At 44.0% G+C, this 16762-nt stretch overlaps 1 protein-coding gene across 12 annotated transcripts in view; it reads left to right on the top strand.

The window, feature by feature from the left end:
• Positions 1-16762, top strand: part of Wdfy3 (WD repeat and FYVE domain containing 3) — a 239263-nt gene that overhangs the window by 3406 nt on the left and 219095 nt on the right. The window contains exon 1 of one of the 12 annotated variants that reach the window (XM_006535221.3): positions 449-15919. The exons of the other annotated variants lie outside the window; for them this stretch is intronic. The gene's annotated coding sequence lies outside the window, so the exon portion shown is untranslated. Of the gene's footprint in view, positions 1-448; positions 15920-16762 lie in introns of those variants that run through there. 12 annotated transcript variants of the gene reach the window in all.

Genomic DNA, 16762 nt, shown 5'->3' with positions numbered 1-16762 from the left:
GGGTTGGTCAGTACCAAGTGGTTATTATGGTGTCTGAAAACCCAACAAAAAAAGAAAAACAAAACCCTTGCGTCGAGACAGCAGATTCCAGGCTGGCCTCTATCAAGCAGGTTTAGATCAGTTTTCACTGTCAGGATGTAAAGCAAGTAAAAATAACAAAACAATGAAAAATGTACTTATTTACAGGAAAATGGGATGTGGTATTAGTGTAGAGTCTAGGAGAAAGACTATAGTCTGTTAGTGTATAGATCTAGTCAAAGTAAATCCCTCTTTAAATAAAACTGTCATCATGGGACCCTGCTGTGTAAGAATTAGCTTGATATGCATTTAATGTTTAAAAAAAATCTGTATTTCATTAGGTTTGAGAACTAAAACTTTGAGCAGTTCTGCCTCAAGCAACTAGAAATACAGGTTTTTAAATAGTTTCTCTTTTCCTTAGTTGAAATCTATTCATGTAAAAATATGCTTCTCACAAAAATTTCTCTACAAATGTGCTATGAGTTAAGGAACATGAGGCTTTGAAGTAACTTGGAAAGACATGAAAGAAAGTTAAACCGTAGTGTAATATTCCAGGATCAGATTCTGTACTCTGAGGATGCTGAACTCCACAAGTCTTCACTGTTTACCTCTGGTGTCCTAAATATCACCAAGGTGCTGCATTCAGTGGGGTCTTAGAATTTCTAGAAATTATCCTCAGAATGTAGCCTACATCGGGGCTCCCCCACCCCCATTTGATCTGGAACCACAAAAGATGGTAAACAACTGGGTATCGTAGTTTAAAAAGAGTAAATATCCTACCTGGGTATGGTGACTCATACCTGTTGGCCAGGTACTGGGAGGCTGAGAAGAGCGTGAACGTCTAAGTCTTGTAGATGCAGGCAAGTCTGAGGAAAAAAAATTAGTTTGTGTACTTTCCACCTGTCTCTGTCTAATGCTTGTGATGGAGAGTGTATCAGAGTACCACGGAAAGATGGAGAGGATCCCAGGATAGCATGCATGTAAAGTATTCATCCGTGTATTCTCATTCAGACACGGGGAAGATGCTGATCCCATTGTACAGATGGGGAATTAGGCAACTTTAGGGAAAGTCTAGGACCCAGATTGCCTAAGTTTAGAGCCAGTGATGATCAATGTTTTAGGATACCAATTAGATGTGAAGACCGGAATGGCATGGCATTTTGGAGTCATGGGCTTTCAGTGCAGAGGGCTCAGTGACGGGCTTGCTGGGGTGACCCAGGTATGCACACAGCTCTGCAGCCACACCCCAAAGCTCTTCTCGCTGCATCCCCCTCCCCAACCACCCACCCTCTAGTGTTATTGTTTTCTGTGATTCCAATGGCACAGACCCTTGCGTTTCCATCATGACTGTTGTGTAGAATCTGCTTGTCTGGCGTCTGCTCTGAGTCCCAGCCCCTTCTGCACAGCGGATACTTTTCTCGCCCACAGCACCATTCACAAATTAATGGCCGATTTGGTTTTTTTCAGGTTGGGTTTACTCAGGAATCATCTCCATGTAGTGACGCTTTATCTGAATGTGCAGTTGGGTGGTCTGTCTTACAGACAAGCAGAGGCCATTCATACTTCCCTAGGAAGGCCCTTCATGGCCCTTTGCTTAGTCCTCAGATCCTTGGCAACCATTAATGTCCTCTGTGGAACACCGTCCAGATGCCTCGTGGTGCAGAATGTTGCCTTTTGTGCCTTCGTGCGTTTAGTGTAATGCCTGTGCCATAGAGCAGTGGTATAGCCACGGGCTGGTAAATGGTAACAACTGTGGCAGTTGTTCTAGGGTAACAGTCACCATGGCCTATATTAAGCTTCATTAAACAACATGAGAAAGTTCTGAGAACTCACCCAAGGGCTCTGTATAGCTGGTACCAACCAGCTCCAGCAAGCACTGAGTTTCCTTTTACCGCTATAGCACTAGGACTCTTTAGCATGGTCCTACTTTTTGTCTATTCATGATTGATACAGATTTTGGTTAGTTATGAGTATTATGAGCTATTTTAACCTTCAGCATACAGGTCTGGTTTTCTTGACTCAATATGCAGAGGTGGGACTTTAAGGTCCTATCATGAGCATCAGTGTGCTTTTATCCACCAGACCACTTAGCACGCTTGCCAGCAATGCCGCCGTTCCTGTGTCAGCACCTGTTCTTGTTGGCTAATACTTTAGCCATTTATTGTGTGGCTATTATGTGGTCATATGCTTTTAAGACTTTTGATTTCGTAGTTCTTATTTTCAGTAGTATTTGGGACAACAGGAAGTTTAGGACAGACATTCCTCAAAACACATTTTTGTCTTAGTTGCCCGCTACGGTCTCACTGTGATGGCCATGGCACAGTCCAGGGTGTTTCCTGGGCGGCTTAGTATTTACTTACCTTTCATGTTGTGAAGCTAGCTTTTAGTAAAGAGATCACTACGAAATTTTGGTTCCAGCTTTTACAAAGGCTTGAAAAAAAAAATGCAAGTTTCTGTGCAGCTTGGGTTTCAGTTTGACTTTGCACTGAAGAGCTTTCACCACGGTTTGTTTTTAAAGCTTAGTGGACTGATTTCTTACAGTTCTAAAGCTGAAGCCAGGTGTGATGCCAGCACTTGGGAGATGGAGGCAGGCAACCAGGAGTTTAGGGCTAGCCTCAGTTAAGCGGCAAGTTCGAGGGCATGCTGTAGTTCTGTTGTAGGCAAAATGTTGGGTTCAATTATATTTACTCATTATAAACATTTAAAATTTAAAAATACTTAAATTTAACTATGTATACATGTGTATGCAGGTGCCCCTAGAAGCCAGAGGTATGGGACCCCCTTGAGTTGGCGTGATCGGCCGTTGTGGGACTCACGACATGGGGTGCTGGGAATTGAACTCGGGTCCTTTGAAAAGCAGTGTGTACCTTTAACTGCTGCTCCATCATTCCAACTCTCTGAGCATTTAATGTTTAATAGTGAAATGCACTTAAAAGTTTTTAGAATACTACATTATTATCAATTAGGAAGAAATTGTAAACTATGTTAGAACTTTATACATAAGTAGTCAGATTACAGATTTGAATAATTATACTTGAATACCCGGGATGTCAGACCTGCTTGTGTAATGACCTCACCTGTTTGGCCATTGGGTCACACCTTTGTGACGCTCGTAACAAGCATCATGTGCATGTAGCTTGCAAAATACTTGTTGCAGTAGAGCTTGGAGGCGAGTGCAAGAGACCACTGAGCAGGGCCTTGCCCTTGGTGATATGGGCTGGGGAGTGCCAAGAACCCAGACCTCAGATTGTTCAGGACTTCCTGTAAGAAGCGCCTTTTACCTGGAGAAATCCAGAGTGTAAGTGGGGTGACTAGGCTTTGGGGTGTCTACCCTCAGAATGCACAGAAGTTTGACTACTGATGCTGTTCCATGACCAGCCCCACGCTCGCTGTGCAACCTAACCTCTACTTAGGATTGCCAATACAAGTAGAACTGGAGAAAAAGCCAAACAGCAAACGTGTACTCTGTAACTGAGTTGTTATTTTGATAATTTGCTGTAGGTGGGGGCATTTATGGATGGGATACATTTAATTGTGTAGACTTTGATATTGTCCTCAGATTTTGTAAAAATAATCTCTATAGGAATAAAATTGTGGCATTGCTTTTTAATGTATGTTCTTGGTTAAGTATATTTGGTATTTATTGCTACCATCTTTCGTCGTGCTTTTTTTAATTATGCACTATCTATTAACCTGTAAAGCTATGGTTTTTGTGCTGATATGAGATGATATTTAGGTCTTCACAAGGAGAAGCATATCTGATATCCAGCCATTCACTTAGCATTTTGAAATAATAGAAGAAATAGAAATAGAAATTTTGCTTTTCTCATTTTGAGACCTGGTCTCTCTGTAGAATCACTTCTGCGCTGTCCTCCTGATAGCTAGCGTTCTGACTGTTGGCAGCGCTGTCTTTTTTGAGTGTTCCATATCCAACTACCGTTTAAATAAAACAGAGCAGAACCAGCCGAAACCACACTGCTGAGTTCTAGATCTGTGTCCTGATATCCATGTGTAGCCACTGAGCGGTTGCTCAGGCCTGTCTGCCTGTCTACCTCAACATGGCGGAAGCCTTCTCCACTGGTTGCTTCTCCCCTGAAGTTTAGCCGTGGTGCCTGTCGTTTTAGCTTTTTACGCTTTGTCTCCTGTGCTGTTACAAGATTGAGACCCAGAAATCCTCACTGATTCCTCAGGAGTCCTCAGATCTACAGTCACAGATGTCGCAGTCCAATTGCCTTTATCTTCTATTTATTTTTACTTACATGAGTACACTGTAGCTGTCTTCAGACACACCAGAAGAGGGCATCAGACCCCATTGCAGATGGTTGTGAACCACCATGTGGTTGCTGGGAATTGAACTCAGGACCTCTGGAAGAGCAGTCAGTGCTCTTAACCACTGAGCTATCTCTCCAGCTCTGCCTTTGTCTTCTAAATATTGCTCCTCATCAGCCTCTTCCTCCTCCCCGCCCCAAACTGCTTTTCAGCCCCGTGTTTGATTGCTCACAGATTACAGTGATCTTGTAATGATCTTAGCAGCTTCATTCTACCCCAATTTCCCCATAGATGCCCCTTCCATAATATATTCTGTCTCTGCAAATTTTGAAAACTATGAAACAGCGGCCTTTCACTGATTTTTTTTTTTCCCCTCCTGCATAGAATTTTTGAATCTCTTGAGTTAGTGCCCAGTTTTTATGAAAGCAGGCCGCTCTGGTGGAGACAAATGTCCATACGATGTGGCCCCAGCTCTTCTAGTCCTCTCTCTGGTCACCATTTATTTGTTCAGGGACTACTTGCTATGTGCTGTGGCCCACACTGTGGGGTAGTAGAGTGTTCTAACTCAGCTCCAACGGTCCAATGAAGACATTGATAAAAATCACATGCTGTTGTCAGTTACATAGATAAGTCTGTGCCCGGTTACAGTGTTCCCATGTCCCTGGAGTGCCATAGGTGCCATAGAGGAGCAGGCAAGGTTCAGAGGGTAAAGGCAGGACTGGGGTGCTGTGTGGGTGGCGTTGCCATTTATAGAGGACTGTGCGAGGAAAGCTTTGTGGTAGAGAAATCTGAAGCTGTTGGGGAGAGGAAAAGCTGTAGATCCGAGAGGAGCAGGAGCATTAGTGCTGAGACTTGACATGGGAGGGAGGGTGTGTGTCGTGTGCAGAGAGAAGGGGCCAGCTGGCTTCAGAGAGGTCAGAGGGGATCAGCAGTCTGCGTCCTTTGTAAGGACTTTGATTTCTAAGCGCAGGATGTTTTGACCCAGGTTGCATTCTCTGCATAGACAGAGATGAGCTCCTGACTTCCTCCTGAAGGCTCAAAGTATGCTATCCCCGCTGGCCCCTGAAGCGCCCTTAGCACCGTGGCCTGCTGTGTTAGTACAGAGACTCGCTCCTTTGTTCATCTCAAGTTCGTAGGCCAGGGGATTTGGGGTGCAGAGGAAGAGGGTAAGACCTCTTTTCAGTTTCAGAGTTCCTGTTTCAGTGGATTAGTGTTTGTGATGTGATGGACTTGCTGAAAATGGGATTTGTCGTTGGTAACTGGGTAGTAGACACCCCGTGACACTACAGTGGCTCATAGCTCCCTGGGATGTGGAGTCGTAGTCGGCCGCACACTGAGGCTCTTATGCTCATAGGTGCTCAGTAAGTACATGGGAATGGTCAAGGGTGTAGCCACGCCCCGACTCTGATAGCTCTTCATCTGCTCCCCTCAAGTGGACGTCCCCCAAATCCCATAAAGCATTTCATGAAATGCTTAGGAAATGCCACAGTGCAAAGAAACGGACAAACCACCACAAGCTTAATACAGGGGTCTTTACAGGGGGCTCAGTGTATTCATTCCCCCCTTTGCCTTCCTATACAGGGGAGTTTTTTTTCTTAGATTAATTTTCCTGTTTCATTAGTCTTTATTTGCAAAACCTTGGTAGGTCCCGAATATAAATTCTGTATAGCCGTATATAGAAACACTAGTCTTTCAGAATTTTAAAAATTTAGCACCCAAAATGCAGCCAGTGGTGTTTCTGACTGTTACATTTGGCTGAGCAAGGAGTTATCCAGTAGTTTATTTACCCCACCCCATTGTTTTAGGACTTTGCTAAAGGGGGTGGGGGGGTGGGAGGTTGAGTCTAGATGTCTCAAATTCCAAGAGACCATTCAACTCTGGAGCATTTTAGTCTTATCCTGGGCATTTAACTGTTTGCTACCTGCCTTTCTAGCCACCTCAGACTTCCAAACCCCGAAGTGCCTGCTTTTTTTTTTTTTTTTTTTTTTTACTTCTGGGGAAGGGCACTGGGAGACCTCAGTGCAGACTCTGCAGAGGCTGTAAGTCTGGAGGCAAAGCACTTAGGTCTGTCAGTCACAGGAGTCTTGCCTCCCATTACTATTTAACCAAAAGGCATCATGTCTAGTAGGTCGAACACAACAGCTCATAAATATTGGGTTATTGATCTCGCATAATGTGTTATGTTTTGACCACCTAAGCTGCAGATTTCACTGAAGACTCCTGTACTGACGTTTTAGGTTTAGTGCTTCCGTGTGAAGGAGGTCTTGGTTTTATTTCTCTACTGGAGTGGTCTCATGCACTTGGGGTTTTTCAGTAAAAGGTGTGGGTTGGTTTTTTTCCCCTCCTGTTTAAGTTTTAACCTCTAGTTAAACTTTTTAACTTTGCTTCCATTTGTGTATTAGTGTGTTTGAGTATGCTGTGTGGTTTTACCCAGTGTTAAGGCCTCTAGTCATTTCTATATCAGTCTTGTTGGTGTTCCACCACAGAGCCGTGTGTTGCTCAGAGCTGCCCTACTCCACCGAGGTTGGGGCTTCACCCAGTTCCCAGCCCAGGGAAAGCCGGATTGCAAGCTGAGCTTAGAAATGTTAAGTCGGCTAGATATGTGGGAAGGCACAGTCGGCTTAAAGAGTGGTTCTTATCCTGCTAAATGAGCATTTACAAAGGCACCTTATCAGCCTGGTCCTTCTTTGTATGGTCTTGTCCCTTTACAGCGTCTCAGCCTTCCTGATGCTGCGACCCTACAATACAGTTCCTTGTGTGGTGACCTCTAACCATAGAATTGTTCCACTGTTAATTTTGCCAGCTGTGTGGATAGTAATGTAAACATCTGTATTTTCTAATGGTCTTAGGTGACCCCTGTGCAAGAGTCATTCAGTCCCTAAGGGGTTGAGACCCACAGGTTGAGAACCGGTGTTTGGATGCATTTGTTACTAATTGTAAGAGATCCACACTAAAGCTCAGAGGTAAGGCTCCTCGCTCTGTGCTCTGTCTACAGAGCTGTGTTCCTGTGTCCTAGCCCGTCTAACCTCTGCCAGTCCTTTCCATTCCAGGCCCTGGACTTAATATTGACAACCAAACTCCTCCCCATAGCTTTCGTTTGCTATGCTCAGTTTTTTAAGCCTTTGGTACTTAGATGTGAGTGGAGATCATGTGACAGGGTAGTCTCTGACACATGACGAGTCTGTACATGTTCGGTACCGGCGCATCCCAGCTTCCTCTTCCTTTATGAAGTTTCTTCCTGGCCTATGTTGTAGTTGATATTTAATCTCAAATCGGAGGTTCCTATAGGCCTGTTTCCCTCTTCTTCAGCCAGTGTGGACGTTGAACAAGTCTACCATCTCAATTGGAAAAGAAGAATCTAATACTTGGCCTTTATTGGGTCTATTAGAAAGTTAGGCCTAACAATTTTGTGTTACCCACTGTTTTTAACCTGCTCTTACCCCAAGTACCCGTGTAGATAAATCACACGAGAGCTGTTATACGGGACGCGTTCTATTTTTGCAAAGGACTCAGCACTTTTACAAGAATTTTTGCAACAGTAGGTATTTTCTCAAACTATGAAAATTACTTAGTATATTTTAAGCACAAGTTTGGACACTTTTGCCTGTTTTAATTTCACTGAATATTTATTAAAACTGTTTATGACCTTAGTGATTATTTTCAAGTATTTATAAATGCACAGAAGTTGCAGGGCGGGAGGGAGGGAAGGAGCGAGCGAGCGAGCAGTCTCTTCTTCCATCACCTAGCTAGCAGCCAAGTGCTAACTGCTTGTGCAATTGCATGAGTGACTTATGTTTTATTACTAAGAGCATCTCATCTCTTCACTTGAACAATGTTGGCAGGTGCAGGAATGTTGATACCTTTGTCCTGTGTCTCCTTTAAGCAGCCCACCAAAGGGGCTTCTTCCTATATTTTCTGCTGATAGTTAACTGGGCAAGTAGCTGGCTATTTTCAGCTTGGTAAATCTGTCATAGCTATGGACAGTAAGTCATGTGAAAATTTTAATTGCATAGCATTTTTCCATAATCCTTCTTTAAGACTTCCTCTTTTAATAAGTACTAAATTGGCTTACTGGGTACTTTCATCCCTAACATGTAAATACAGAGTAAGATATATTCAGTCACCAGCAAGGGATAGTGACTGTTAAGGGCATGCTTAGTAGAGAGGAGCTTTTGGGGGAAGAAAGGGTGTTCATAGCACATGTAGATGAATTACTAAACACCACCATCACATACAGTGGCCAGTCAGCATAATGTTGTACTTTAAACATAAAAGGCATGAAGCTGGTTTTCATTATGCAGTTGAGTAGTATGTGAATAATAACATCATAAAATTATATTAATCTTATGAAAATAAATGTGTAGGGCTTGGGATTTATCTTACTCGGTAGAATCTTTAGGTAGCGTGCACAGAGGCCTGGGTTACAGCCCAGCCCCCCCTACCCCCCCCCCCCCAGCACTGAATAAGATGAGGCATGGTGTTACACGCCTGCCTGTAATCCCAGCCTGGGGAAACTGAGGCAAGGGCGGGAATTGGGGTTCAGACATTGACGAGCATCCTCTGCTACATTAGCTAGTTCAAGGCCAGCCTGGGCTTCATGAGACCCGATTTCGAAATAGTGAAACAAAATAGAATAATAGTAGTTGAACATTACGCTTGGGAAATGTGTAACTTCACCATTGGGGGTCTGCTGTCTTACATGTTTCTTTTTTCTCTTCCTCTTAGAAATCCCTACCTAGAGCCAGGCAGGGTGTGGTGGCGCACGCCTTTAATCCCAGCACTCGGGAGGCAGAGGCAGGCGGATTTCTGAGTTCGAGGCCAGCCTGGTCTACAAAGTGAGCTCCAGGACGGCCAGGGCTATACAGAGAAACCCTGTCTCGAAAAACCAAAAAAAAAAAAAAAAAAAAGAAAAAAGAAAAAAGAAAAAGAGAAATCCCTACCTAAACTTATAATAAGACTTTGAGTGACGTCTCAGTATCTCTGTCTCTTAATTGTATGTTCTTAATGTATGATCACTGCTTATAGAGCACAGGGTTAGGTGATTTGTATGCCAGATGCTGTGCTTGGTTTAGGAGACAGGGTCTCTCTCCCTTTGGAGCACAAATTGGCCTTGAACTAAAAGTCTTCCTGCTTCAGCCTTTTGAATGCTGGGGTATGTAGGCTTCTCTACTGTGCCCGGCATTAAGGGTAAAATAAAAATAAGCTCTTTCATTTATATTTAGAGTAATTGTTGTGCATAGACTGCCTAGTAACTTTGTGTTCCGTGATTTATTTTCATAACATGTAGTGACCAAATTAAAAGCTGCCTGAGACCCACATGATACTGCAATCCTTAATATGAAGTTCTGTGATTCTTCCTAAATGTTCATCCCTGGTGATGTTCGGATGTACTTATATGGCTGTAGTTGTGTAGCACGGATAAGAGATAGGAGAATAAGTAACTGCCTGGTGTGTACGGTTCTGGGGATGCTTACTGAGTTGCGAGGTTATCGTTGTTGATGTGATTGTGAGAACCCTGAAGTGACACTTGGTCTGGGTGACGGGGGACTGAGAGAGTTTCCTTGGTAAAACCTGTAAGGTTTTACTTATACCAAGATTATAGAAATTAAAAGTTAGTTGGTTCTACTCTCTGAGTCAAAAGAAGCTTAGGGTGGGTGTCCTAAAACTTAATGAATAGAAACAAAGTAATATGTGTAGACAAAAATTTTGTGTATCCATGGTACTGTTTGTGAGTGTGTGTGTGTGTATGTGTGTGTGTGTGTGTGTGTGTGTGTGTGTGTGTGTGTGCACGCGCAAATCCGTGTGCACATGTATGGGAGTTGATGTAGAGGCCTGAAGTCAACATTGAGTGTCTTCCTCAATTGCTCTCCACCTTATTTTTTTTAAGGCTTATTTATTTATTTTATGTAAATGAGTACCCTGACTTCATGCACTCCAGAAGAGGGCATCGGCTCCCATTACTGATGGTTGTGAGCACATGTGGTTGCTGAGATTTGAACTCAGGACCTCTGGAAGAGCAGCCTGTGCTCTTAACCACTGAGCCATCTATCCAGCCCCCTCTGCCTTATTTTTGAGACAGGATCTCTCCCTGAACCTGGAGCTCTCTGATTCCACTAGCATGCTGGCCAGTGAGCCCCAGCCTCCACGTCTTTACCTCCCAGCCCTGAGCTCCCAGGCATTTCAGCGCGGCCCCTGGAGATTGAGCTTATGCTTGAATGGCAGGCGCTTTGCCAGTGAGCCAAGCCCCTGGCTCCTTGGTTTTCATATTTATGAGTGGAAGAGCAACTGAAATCAAGAGTCTCCTAGGCATTATAATGTTACTGCTTGCCATCTTTATGTTTTACATTAGAACCCTAGACTTCTTCACTCTGTTCTGTTCCTTGAGTCCTTTGACCTACATCTATCTGTTTCCCACCACCCCTCCATGTAGTAACCACCATTGAAAATCCTCGTGCAAATGGAGTCCTCCACTGTTCTTTCCCTATGTGTCTGGTTAGTTTACGGAGAACAGTGCCCATCAGCTTCATCAAGACGACAAGGTATCGTCTTTCAGGGCCGGATAGTTTATGTGTAGGTAGGTAGGTAGTTAGCTTGGATAGACGGGTGTCATATTCCTTGTTTTAAATCTACCCAAGCATCAACAGACGTCAAGATTGTTTCATGTCTGTGGAAACGTTGGCAGTGAATCTGTAGGTACCTTGGTGTGGTCATTCATGTCTGCAGTATTGTTACAGTGAATCTGTAGGTACCTTGGTGTGGTCATTCATGCCTGCAGTAGTGTTACAGTGAATCTAGAGGTACCTTGGTGAGGTCACTCATGTCTGCAGTAGTGTTATAGTGAATCTGTAGGTACTTTGGTGAGGTCATTCATGTCTGGTGGCATTACAGTGAATGTATAGGCACCTTTGTGAGGTCATTCATGTCTGTGGTGACATTACTGTGAATCTATAGGCACCTTTGTGAGGTCATTGTCTGTGGTGACTTTACAGTGAATCTGTAGGTACCTTTGTGAGGTCATCTCAGTTCTTTATATTTCAGAGGTTTTGTTGGGTCATAATTTTGATTTTCATGTCTTTTAAAATACTTTATGCATATGTGTATCTGTTTCTGTGTGTGTCTGTGATTGTATGTCATTTACGTGTATGCCTCTGGAAAGCCAGATGAGGCAACTGGTCCCCTAGAGCTGGAGTTACAGGTGGTTTTGAGCTGTCCAGTGTTGGTCCTGGGGACTGAACTCAGGTCCTCTGCAAGAGCAGGAAGTGCTCTTAACTGTTGAGCCATCTCTGTAGCTCCAGCCCTAGTTTTAGTTTCTTAAGGAGCATCTGTCCACACTATTTCATGATGGCTGCCTTAGTGTCTTCCTCAGGATCTGTTGAGGCTTAGCTTCCGGATCTGGTAGATATAAAAATTCAGCGGCGGTCCAGTTCTTTATAAAGTGGTGTATCGTTTGCATTTACCATACAGACAGCTGTAGATTATATAAAATACCCAAAATAAAATACCAGAGAAGCATTAAGTAACTGCATCCTCTACTCTAGTATTTAGGAGAGAATTACAAGAGAAGGAAAGTTTCTAGTGTTCAGTGTAGATACCTTTGTAGTTTGTAGTGACAGGTATTGAATCCCAGGGCTCCCATGTCTAGGGAGACATTCTACCTCAAAACCGCATGCTGAGCCCCAGCCCCACCCTCCCTTATGTGCTTTCCAGCCAGGATTGGTTGAATCCATGGAATCCGAACCTACAGATACATAGTTTCAGCTTATACCTTTAAAGGTAACATAGTTTATTGGATACATGACAGATGTGCTTTGAGAATTTCTTTTAATATGTTAACTGAAGAATAAATTAGGTGACATATCTTTGGTCAAAATGAAAACATTGCTGGTTTGTTTCTTATTTTTTTTTTCTTCCCCTTTTTAATTTTGGAAGTTCTAGTGTTTGGAACATCTCTTTGCATTTCTTTTCGTTTTAAAAGTAGAATAGCACTGAAAGAATTTGGGGGATATTATGGAATGTAGGATTGCTTAAGGACAGTGGGGGAGCAGCAGGTGACAGGATTTAGGAGAGGGCTGATGCTTTCTTTCTGTGTGATGGGGTGGTCTGCCTCGGGTCAGTCACAGTGGATCCACAGGGTACCTAGTCTAGCTGAAGTATATCCTCAAAACCTACTCGGGAAAGAAAAATTTGGATTAGTAGTTAGTTGTGCAACAGTGTTAATGGGAATTGTCTCATAATATCCACTGTGTTCCCCACCTCCTTCTCCACAGACACCCAGATTAACATCTGACTCACGGAGTAAATAAATAAGATCAGCTACGCCCAGCTTGTCTTGGGTTACATAAGCATGCTGGGCTGGCATAGGTGTTCTAGAGCCTCTCAGAAGGAGATGGGGAGGCTGGGGAAGGCATGGCTGCTACGGAGAGTGCTTCAAGCCATGAGGTCGGTCACTGGCATGTACCCATGTGCTGTGACAGGGCTGTAGTCACGCTATCCTTTGCATTGAAGAGGGCGCCTTGCTTGGAATCAGTTGCTTGGAGGCGAGCTGTGTATCTTTAAAGAAAGATCCTGACTTCCTCTCTGTGGATTTTCATATATTTTGACTTCTTCTCATCTTTACTAGTTTTCTCTTCCCTCTGCTGGGGATCAGCCGTAAGGCTTGACACACAGGAGGAAAATTCCATAAGGGATATTTCCATTATTGTGATTATGATTATTAATTATTGATTATTGTTAAAGGAAGGAGATCTGTACTCTAGCCTCTCTTCTTGGTAGTCTGGTTGATGACCAGTTTAGCCAGACTTTACCCCAGAGTATACTTGTCATTTTGCATATTCTGAGTCACGTGTCTGAGAAGCAGCTCTCCTTTAGGAAGCACAATTGTAATGGAAACATTGTTTACACCCCTGCATCTAATTGTTCCTGGGTTCCTCCCAAGCAGTCTATGGGGTGAGTTGATGACCCAGGTCCCCCCCTCCCCCTTTTTGAATATTTTCTCCTCCTGATGGTTAGTTTCGGCAAGTCTGTGGGACAGATTTTTGATAAATGTTTGATGTGAAAGGCCCAGCCAACCAAAGATGATGTCACCTTTGTTGGTCCAGAGTCTAATGAGAAACTGGGTCGAGCAAGCTAAGAACAGGCCAGTAAGCAGCAGGCCTCTATGGAAGAGTCTCTGCTTCAGTGCCTGCTTTGGCTTCCCTCAGGGAGGCCCTACCCATACACATAAGTAGTAAAAATGCACTAGACAAGGTCCCTCTCTGGGAGGAGGCCCCCCCCCCCCAGGTCTCTGTGGGAGGTCTCTGCAGGGGACCAGTCTCTGGCTGGAAGCATCAGGGAAAAGGAAGCTGCGGTTGAAACTCTCCACACACTGACATTTGTCAGCATTTGCTCAGGCCAGGGGAACAAAAGTTTCCCTCATCTTGACCCGGGAAGGCACTGGGGTCCTGGACGTGGCCATGCTAGGTCAAACACTCTACATTGTCCCTGGACTTCATCTGCTTTGCACAGGGAAACATTATGGGAATATAAAATCAAATGAACTGCTTGAGGAAAGGGTGAGTGTAAATAGCAAGTGTGTGTATGAGGGGCGTTGTATAGTGTGCCTGTGGGTCCATAGCAGTCGGCTCCTGTCTGTACTGCACATGTGAGCGCAGGGTTCTCCCTGAGGGCAGGGTGAGTGGGTGACACACCTTTACTACCACCCGTGTTTATTAAGAGACCACTTAATATGCTGAAACTCTAAAGTCCATTGGATGCTGTTCCACACACGAGTGCGAGCCCTGTCTGCCCATTTAGATTATGAAGAATTAGCGCACAGCAGCCTCTGCTCCCAAATGTCCTTGGCTTCCTGCCTCACTGCTGTTTGGAGTTCTGGATTCAGCTTGTTACACTTGTCCCACAGCTCTGGCCTCTCGGGGCCTCGGGCAAATACACATACTTTCCTCTCCAAATCTTGGCTACTTGGTATTTATTGCTTATACCGTAGAGGACCTCATTTCCTGTTGGTTCTTTAGATGGGTATCATGCTAATAAAGAAAGCCAGGGACCAGAACAACTACAGCAGGACTATTCTTGTGAGAAAATAGAATTTTGATAAAAATGGTGGGAATTCCATTTAAAGGTACTCGTGGGCTTAGAAGTCTAATGAGTTTTAGTTATTTATTCATATATTTGTTTTATTTTATTTATTTGACACAGGCTCTCACTATGTAGCGTACTGGCCTGGAATGAATTCTCTATGTAGACCAGGCTGGTCTCAAGCTCACAGAGACCCTATCTCTGCCTCCAGAGTGCTGGGATGAAAGGAGTGAGCCACCATGCTGCAATAAAAAGACGTCAGCATTGATGCACAGAGACATTGATTTCTGTGTGTACATTATCTTATCACGTTTACCTTGTCGGTTCTGTGTCATGATTTCTGCTAAAACTTAGATATCAGACCGTCATCTCAATATTCAACAGTAGAATCTTTTTTTTTACAAAATGTAATGTAGTTATATTCTCTCTCTCTCTCACACACACACACACACACACACACACCACTTTTTTCCCCTCTTTATTTATAAGCTATAGTCTAGTGGTTGAAAAATAATATAACTTGTCCTGGAAACACCCAGCAATCCCTCTTGTATCATGTCATTGTTTTAATCATGAAGAATTTCAGTTTCACACCATTTAGAATGTTTTCTTTTCCTTTCTGTTTATCTAGTTGTTGTATTTCTAAATTTTGCATGTTTTCTTTTCATGACAACTTCAATTTATTTGTTTTTGGCCAAAGTTTCATAGCTGGTGAGATGGCTGGTGGTACACAGGATGGGTCAGACTGAGGGATGTGTGTTACAGCCAATGTAGCCAAGTGCAGGTGCTAAGGGGGCCTCCTTGGTACGCCATGCCAGAGGCAAACCAGCGAGAATGGTGCAGTCAGCTTCTTGTTCTTGGGAAATCAGGTGAGGACACATGGAGTGTCTCTATAGTGGCCACTAGCTAGCTTTTTCTATATCATGGGCTCTGGGTTATGGCTTGCAACCACTCTTTAGGTTTAGGACTGGTAATTGAAAGTCAAATTGGTCCTAGTCTTTGGAATGGTTGAGACAGAGACTAGAGTAGAGCCTGCAGAAAACAAGTGAACAAACAAACAAAACAAAACAAAACAAAACAAGCTAACAACAAAAAAACCAACCAACCAACCAACCAACCAACCAAACCCTCCAGAAGTTTGCTTCTAATGACTTAGCTCTGAACAGGGTTAGGGTAGTGAAGGAGGAACAGATAGCAACAATGTAACAATGTAACAGAGCTAGGAGCGGGGAGGAGGAGACTCTCACAGCAGGATGCCTGTCCAGGTTGCCATTCTTTTCTGTAAAGTGCGGGTTCAGGGTAAGATCAACCCTGAGTTAATCAGTGACCACCCTTTGGCATCACGAGACTGCCCAGAGTGCTGACATTTCCCATTTTCACTGGGGAGCTGGTGCTCCCAGACAGAACTAAGCTCTGCAATGCACTTGCTTCCTTGCGGAATTTCTAGGAGGATGTGAGAAAGGGCTGGGGGCCTACGAATGTGGCAGCTCTGGAAGTGAACCTGCATTGTGGAGAGACAGGAAGCGAGGGGAAGGCATGGTTGTTAGGCCGCTCCATGGTAAGTGTGAGTGAGCTTTGGTGCTCGCACAGTGCAAGACTTTTGGTTCCACTTGGCAGAGAAAGGGACCCACATGGGAATTCGGAGGCAAACACATGGCGCTTAAGCAGGAACAAGAGCTGCTCTGGGGTGTTATTAGCAGGAGTTACTTAGTCATTATTGAGACAAAGTTACTGCTTTCCTGCCTCAGCCTCCAGGTGTTGATTACAGGCCTGTGTTTCCACATGGAAGGGTGAGGGGGTGGGGGATGGGCAGCATAACTTTTTCGGAGTCCCTGACATTAAGGTTGCTTTGCTGAAAAGAGTGAGTTGTAGCAACCCTGTGGAGAATAGGGATACAGAGACGTGATAGATACATGGCTAGTAGCCTTGTGGTTTTTTCTTTGTGCACTGAGGGCCATTCCCAAAGAAGCAGAAATCAAAGCTGCACACCCTTCCTAGAAATGGTTAGAATATCTCCTTGGTAACCCCGTTTTTTTCTTGTTGTTCCATTACTGCTTACACTTAAAAAAGAGACATAGCCCTGTCAGCGCATCTTTTTGTTTGTTTGACTCATGGCTATTTGAAACAAGGTTTTGTGGTTTAGCCCAGGCTGGCCTGGGACTCCTGGCAGTGCTCCTGCCTCAGCAATATGCACCAGAGCACTAGGTGCTAAGCAGTCGGGTTGGGTGCAGTTTTTGCTGTGGAAGAAAACCCAGTTGCAGGCTGACGTACCCTAGCAAGAGTCAGAGCTGGGGTAGAAACAGAATGGGCAGTTAGCATGCAGTACCAATGGGATTGTTTCTTGGTATTTTACAGCTTACAATATGGCTGCTTTTTTTTTTCTGTGTGATGGAGGAAAAGA

The sequence above is a fragment of the Mus musculus genome, chromosome 5 (genome assembly GCF_000001635.26).
Source record: "Mus musculus strain C57BL/6J chromosome 5, GRCm38.p6 C57BL/6J".
Lineage (NCBI taxonomy): Eukaryota > Metazoa > Chordata > Mammalia > Rodentia > Muridae > Mus > Mus musculus.
The sequence above is the reverse complement of the archived record's forward strand: the minus strand, read 5'-3'. Positions and strand labels throughout refer to the sequence as shown.